This window comes from Procambarus clarkii, chromosome 25 (assembly GCF_040958095.1).
Source record: "Procambarus clarkii isolate CNS0578487 chromosome 25, FALCON_Pclarkii_2.0, whole genome shotgun sequence".
Taxonomy (NCBI): domain Eukaryota; kingdom Metazoa; phylum Arthropoda; class Malacostraca; order Decapoda; family Cambaridae; genus Procambarus; species Procambarus clarkii.
This window is the reverse complement of record NC_091174.1, coordinates 7,174,003-7,182,196: the sequence shown is the minus strand read 5'-3', so window position 1 is coordinate 7,182,196 and position 8,194 is coordinate 7,174,003.

Genomic DNA, 8,194 nt, shown 5'->3' with positions numbered 1-8,194 from the left:
TGTAGGTGGAAGAAACTTTGGAGAGACTGATAGCAAACATTGCAGGTGGAAGAGGAGGAGGAAGGGTAGATGAAGAAAAATAGGAATAAAAAAAATGTAAGATATAGGAGGAAGCTCAGAGGAGTAGAGACGAAAAGTAGGATCAAGAGAAAGAAAGAGGAAAACAGGAGAAACCAAAGTAGAAGAAAAGTGGGAGGAGGAAGAACAGGTTTAGGGCCTGGACGGAGGGAAGCGAGGTGTGGAAAGATTGAAGAATGGAAACGGTTGTATCTGTATAATACCCACAAAAGTCTGATAAATACAACGTGCTATTTTCAGTCTTTTAGCAACTATAATTAAATATATATAAATGTTGTTTTCTTAGATCAAAGGGCGTGGGGGTCTTAGTTATATTACGAAAGTTTAAATGCGCTGTATTTTTTGTTTTTTTCAAATTATATTGAATTAAGTATTGCATGAAGAGAATGTTAAAAATTCCTGATTTTATATTGCATTTCTGTAATTTAGTTTAATGCACTTAAATACGTGTATACAAGTGTGCATGTGTACGAGAACCTTACATAAATATAATATATTATGATAGGATATATATATTATATATATATCATATCTAATCTTTCAATGAAAATATTGAGCTGAACAAGTTCCGTATTAATCAACATAAAAGAACACCTGTTCTTCTTACTCTCGAAACCCTGACTGACAGCTGCAATTTACGTGCGTGAACAGAGCTGTAAATCAATTGATCGTGAATGTTTCTACTCTGACACTCAATTACTACGCCAGTGTGTACTGTTTGAAGCTATATACATACTCTCTTACAAATATGTTTAGGAGCAAAAAACATATTCTCTTACACGCACTAGGTGACACAGGTGGAAATTGAGTACCCAAATGAGCCATAGAGACATTAGTTTTTTTTTAGTGTCAGAGTAGTTGACAAATGGAACGGATTAGGAAGTGATGTGGTAGAGGACGACTCCATGCACAGTTTCAAGTGAAGATATGATAGAGCTATATACATAGGCACAGGAACCTGTACATTAGTTGATTGACAGTCGAGAGGCGAGACCAAAGAGCCAGAGCTCAACCCCAGCAAGCACAACTAGGTGAGTAGACACACACACAAAATGTTTGCTCCATACTAATGGACAGCCATAAAGCATTTGATACTGTCCCACACAAGAGATTCCTTTACAAGCTAATCACTCAGGACTATATTCACACAGAGGTGTATCCCACACTTCTCGGTGAAAATTTAGCTTAGAACTGAACATAGTTCAGGACTATCGTAGAGTAAAGTTGCTGATTGGTAAGTTATGGTGATGGCTTTAATAACACTCTGTGAATGAAAGATATAGAGCCCAAAACTAAACAAAGCTAATCACTCTAATGAGAGTAAATGACAAGGTGGAGAAACGCTTGAGATATTACCTATAAAATAACAGTAATGTTTCACAAATAGTAGTTAAACGTACCTTATAAATAGATATAAAAGTACATAATTCAAATTAGCCACAAATTATTCAGATAAGAATACCTTTCCAAATGATATTTTCAGCATACGTCAGAACTGCAACGATGCTTCAGCTGAACCAAACGTCAATTGAAGACTCTCATTGTTAACCTGATCAATATATAAAAAATAATATTGAAGTCAATATATTTAACAGCTAGAAAAGTTACGAGGATATCAGAAGTTTCTCGTATATTGTCAATAAATGGAATAAATTAGGAACTGACCATGCATATTTAAAAGAAGAAGAAATTGTATGAAATTAGTGAGTTAATAGCAATGGCTTTCGATGACCGAAATTTGAAAAGCTGGGATCCATGAGCTAAAGCATGGCTCAACAAACTGTTAGAAAAGTATTAACACCTTGGTATAACCACTCCACTCTATTATCAAAGTGTTCCTTCATTTTGTTTCGCCATTAAAAATTCTTTGACGCAACACTTATTATAGAAAAAAACAGATTTTCGAGAGGTTCCCGGACTGCCCTTGAGAGCTGTGTAGTGAGGGGGAGAAAGTTTATGGAAATGTCAATGTAATTTTTTCTCTTAATGGCAGTTTTTAATTTTGTACTTGTTGATAAAAAATATTAGTTGGATTATAATTTGGTTGAAGAGGAAATATTTTTGTTACAGAATTGCAGACAGCAATGTAAATAATCCTGAGAAAAGACTTATTTGTTGTTGACGTTTCGCGAGTAAGGTTCCAGCATCCGAAACAATGCTTAGTCAACGTAGGATCAATGTAGATTCATCACCCACACACTTGGCCCCTCACCCCCTCCAGCTAATAGTTCACTACCCGGCACCAACCCCCGCCAGCACCTCACTCGAACACTTATGTATTACAGGCCTTATAGGCTATTACAGACAAAATAAGGTTATCTTGAGATGATTTCGGGGCTTTAGTGTCCCCGCGGCCCGGTTCTCGACCAGCCCTCCACCCCCCAGCAAGCAGCCCGTGATAGCTGACTAACTCCCAGGTACCTATTTACTGCTAGGTAACAGGAGCATCAGGATGAAAGAAACTCTGCCCATCGTTTCTCGCCGGCGTCCGGGATCGAACCCGGGATCACAGGATCACGCGTCCAGTGTTCTGTCCGTTCAGCCACCGGCTCCCTAACAAATTGAACATTTTGTTGACAGCAATGCATACTGTTTTACAAAATAGCATGACAAATTAACAATATCAGAATCCAGTTAATAATATTGTAAAAGTCTTCGTGGGTGTAGCTTTGCAATCATATCAAATGGCATTCGTTTAATTTATGCTAACCCTGACCCGACCATGTTGTGCACGAACCCTACTTCATTACCTGCTAAATATGATCACACAGTATGTCATTCAATGACTAATATTCGTACATACATAGAGATATACACATTTTAAAGGGACAAAAAAGGCAGTAAATAATGATGAACAGAGATGAAATGGGGAAACTTCATAGAAGCCACTCCGCATAACAGACAGTTCCCCAGAAAGAGGACTGAGAAGAACCGGCGAAGTGGGTAAGTTAGGGGGGGAAAAGAGTAGGTGTGGTGAAGAGGGAAAAGTGGATGGGGGAAAGAGGGCGCGTCGAGTAGGTGAGGGAGTGTAGGTAGATGAAGAAAAAAGGGGGAGGGGGATTGTAGGATTATGGGTGAGGGGGGAGAGTTCGGGAGAGCAGAGCGCAGTGTTCACGAATGTTTCTGGCATCCGTCAATAGCCACCCACAGACACCTTCCCCAGAGACGCTGCTGGGGCGCCTACGATCCTGCTACTCTTCTATTCAGTTCTCTTTCTCTCTCTCTCTCCCGGCTCTGTCTAGGAACGCAGAGTGTTTACTTCATACATTTTTAATGTTCATGTTTGTACCCATCTTTCTGCTTTGTTCATTTAAATTTTCACAAAATTCTGAAAATGTGCGTGGAAATTTGTGTCTTTTAGGAACTCTACTTATCTACCATTAGAAAGAAAAGCAGATGTATGGTACTTAAGGATTTCTGGCTAATGGTCTGAATTTAGACAGAATCTCGCTGGTAACAAAGCAGCATCCACCTCTTTAGCCTCCATCAGTCCTGCACGCTCTCTCACAAGCTTTGTTTCCTGTATGTTTTGACTTCATTTATATTAAAAGAACTGTTGTTTCCATTATCTCTGTCAGCTATTTTTATTCAGCATTCAGTTTTAGAAATTTCCCAATTTCACTTCGGAAATTGTTCATATATAATTTAAATTGTTTAATACTTTATCCGTAGTTTTTATTCTAATCTCCAATTCCTATTTATTAGTGTGTGTGTGTGTATGTGTGTGTGTGTGTAACTTTGTTAACGAATGGTATGTTAGTGTCACAAGCTGGAAAGCATTTTCCCGGTATTCCGGTATGGCTTTTTTTGCAGTCTCTTGCAGTTGGAGGAAGATGCGTACGCGGGCAACTAGAGTTTCGTGTCTTCGCCGCACTATATTAACAATAATACCGGAAGAGATTATAACTTTATTTGGTTTAGCCAAGCCAACACTGTAGTCTCCTCGTAGTTACCCTGCCAGCACTGTAGTCACCTCCTTGTTCACCCTTCCTATACTCGACACTGTAAAAAGTTTACTCTAACGGCGTAGCAAATCCAGAGTTTTCTCCTTATCTGTCACTTCAGCAGCCAGTCAGAGGGACTTTATGGTGAGACACCGTGATCACGGAGTTGTCGCTCTTCGGAACATAAACTGGGAAACCAACCTCGTTGAAATGACAAGCATCAGAATTGGCGTGCAAACATTTAATCACAAAACTGTCGTTACATGTTTCTCTTCCAATTCTATGGCCTCCAAAGTTGGAGGCCAAAAAGGCTGGTTGTTACCAATGCTTCACATTCTTCTATGCTAAGAAATGTAAAGAGAGATGTAATATTTGTTTCAAAGCAGCTGTACTCGTTCGGTCAGCTGGGCCTCCGCAAACGTTCCTTTGGTCAGGGAAGAATCATCTAAAGTTTTTCCATAAATGCCTCCTGGCACCAAATTTAGACTGGGCAGCGCATCAACGGTAATGCGATTGCTTCTCATATGTGTAAAGTTGAGTGGTTGTCAGTTGATTGGCGTTATACTTGCGTCTATTTATTACTATATTAGACACTGGCGTCCCCCCTCACACACTGACGTCCTCCCACACACACTGACGTCCCCCCCCACACACACTGACGTCCCCCCCCCCACACACACTGACGTCCCCCCACACACACTGACGTCCCTCCACACACACTGACGTCCCTCCACACACACTGACGTCCCTCCACACACACTGACGTCCCCTCACACACACTGACGTCCCTCCACACACACTGACGTCCCCCACACACAGTGACGTCCTCCCACACACACTGTGCCCCCCATACCCTAATAGGCAAGCACCAATGGATGAGCAGATCTTCACGTATACTGGTAAAGGGGCACGAATAAATTAACACAAGGTTAAGGTTTCCATTCGCTATGCGTATCAATTAAAGCCTTCCACCAGAGATGATTGATGTAAGGTTTGTGGCGAAAACATTATCCTAATGCTTCGGTACCAATAAAATCCTCTTTTGTAGCACAAAGCTCAAGAGGACCTCCCAAACATGGTTGATGAGGAACAAGGGTAGATTAGGAAACTTTTCTTCCCCCACCAATCTAGGGCAAATGAGAACCCCTCTATTATTAAAAAAAACTATTAATTTCCACACTACTGTCGCATATTTATATATTTATGTGTTTACAATATTAGACAACTATCCATTAGAATCTTATTTTTTGGTTTATTACAATCTTGAGCCCTATTTCGTAAGCAATCTGATTATCTATCTCTATACACAAGGCTTATAGAGACCAGAAGTTGACATTCAGCCTGTTCCTTTTGCCTTAACTTGAAGAGACCGTAAACTTTAAGTGTAACTAATTCAGTGGTGTTGACAAGCTTGTCTGCGTCTCTGGTTCTCACTCGGCATCTCCCTGACACGCTCTCCGGCCCCACCACTACCACCACCACCACTACCACCACCACCACCACCACCACCACCACCATCACCACCACCACCATCACCACCTCTACTACCATCATTACCAACACAACCACCACCACCAACAACAAAAATACCAGCACCATTATCATCTAGTTACTGTGTCGTATTGAAAAAAAAATTATTGTTGGAGGCAAGTAAGACCAAACAAGGTGATGTTCGTAGCTGCCATGAAATAAGGAATTGTTTTACTTTTGTTATGATTCACTGGTATCAGTGATGGGAGGGAGGGGAGAAAGTTCGGTAGGAGAAAGTGATGGTAGGGGTGAAGGAAAAATGTAGAGTATAGGTGTGAGGGAATGGATGGGTTAGTGGGTGTAGAGAAGTAGGTGTGAGGGATTACGGGGTGTGCTTTTGTTACGGGATAGGAGTGTGAAGAAAGGAGGCCTGCGGAGTGTGTGGCTATGAGGGAGTGAGGGAAGGGGGTAATGGCGGGTTAAAGGTGCACAGGATGTTATAGTGGGTGTGTGAGGTCCGAGAAATGGGTGTGGTGAAATAGGCGAGCGTAAGTGAGAATAAATAGGCGTGGACCCGGGTGGTGAGTATATGGAGAGTGGGAGTGGTCGTCTGCAAAGTGTTTTTCATTCATAAACGAAGGGTGGAATGGACAGTGGGTGAGAGCTTACAGAGAGAATTAACAAGCATTTTGGACTACGTTTTATGAGAACGGGCTTCCATAACATATAGACATATTTACAGACACTGATCTGATTACATTCAGCGACTCTGAATGTTCTGTTAAAGCAATTACTAAATTATATTGTTATAAATAAATAAATGTACTTATTATGTACTTATTACTTACTTATTATGTACTTATTATTATAAATGTACTTATTAACCCCAGAGCGATCAAGGACCCCCCAAGATCTGACCCCAAGCAAAAAGAATTCTTTCATTGACCTCAAGACATTCAAAAAGATTCACAAAGGTATAACATCCCCAAGGTGCCGCCCGGAAAATCAGGGGATGGTCATGGGGCAACACAATTGATCAGAGCACACATCGAAGCCTCGATTGAATAATTACCTGAAGATACCTGGAGCTGGCGATCGCTGGCGACCCTTGTCAGCAGCTCATGAAGATGTAGATTTAATCTATCTAGACTTTCATCTAGATTTCATTTGGATAGACTTCATCTTCATTAAGATGAAGATAGAAGACACTGTAGATTTTTTGCTTCCAATGTGTGTTTTATTGATAGTTTTTATTGTTATTATTTTTGACATTCAAGTTAAAGTACGTTTATTGAGACAATAAAATACATCTCAAAGGGATAAAGTAGCTTAGGCTATTTATACCCTCCTTCTGGACATTATTACTTCTTTATACTTGTATTAGTACTACCATTATTTATTATTACTATCTTTTTATTAACATTATTATTATACAGTAGTTTTTTACGAGAGAGAATTGCCATTTGAGTTCTGTGTAAAAATCATAATTATCTGTTAATGCAATTAAAAACTTGCAAAATTATATTTTATTGAGGTTCATTCAATTTGGAATGTAGAATAATTGTGCGTTTCAGTACTTATTGTTGATCCTTTTGGGCTGCTCGATACAGTGACGGCCTCGCTTCTTACTGGGTCTGAGTTCAATCCCCGATGGTCCAAATAGTTGCTGTTCTTTCCCACTGGCTCATATCCCAGTTCTTAGTCTGACCTTATATTCCTTTCAAGTGCTATACAGGCTTATAGTGCTTTATCCTCTATAATATAATATTAAATTATTATATAATAAATTTTGTATATAATCTCTATCACCCTTTTTTATTTATTGCTCGATAAATTGTTTATTTCGCCTCGTGTGGTGAGAGTCGTTCACAGTCTCTTGTGATTACTTACTAATGTCTTTCTCATCATCTAGTATTTTGTCTTTTTATTTTTCCTGTGTAGGTGCATCCATACTAACGGTTTCAAAGTCGGATTTTCGCAAAGTTCAGAGTTAGTCTATTCTGCTGTTTGATTCCTATTACTTTTGAATAAGCGTTGGTAATTCTCTAAAGGCAGATAGTATGCCAAGAGAGGACGCGGATATTGATATATTTTTTAACAGGAGCAGGTCTCGAGATATAGTATTAGCCACATTATGATATAAGGGGCCTCGTAGCCTGGTGGATAGCGCGCAGGACTCGTAATTCTGTGGCGCGGGTTCGATTCCCGCACGAGGCAGAAACAAATGGGCAAAGTTTCTTTCACCCTATGCCCCTGTTACCTAGCAGTAAATAGGTACCTGGGTGTTAGTCAGCTGTCACGGGCTGCTTCCTGGGGGTGGAGGCCTGGTCGAGGACCGGGCCGCGGGGACATCTCAAGCCCCGAAATCATCTCAAGATAACCTCAAGAAGTTGATAAAAGTTCTTGGCCAGAGCGCTGGCTAGAGTGACTAAAGCACCATAAGCACGCGCGCTTTTAATTTCCATGGAAGAAAACGGGAACGATGCATGTAAGGGGTAATGTTGGTAATTCCTGAGTGGGTATTAGTCGGATTCAGTAGTAGCTGTGGACGTTGTGTAGTACAGACGTAGTTTGATATATGAAGGGAAATTTGTGTATGCCATCTACTCATTGTTTAACTCTTTTACACAATGTTTTCATAATATTATAAATATTCACATAATAACATGTGCAAAAAATGTAGAATGAAGGATCGACATCTC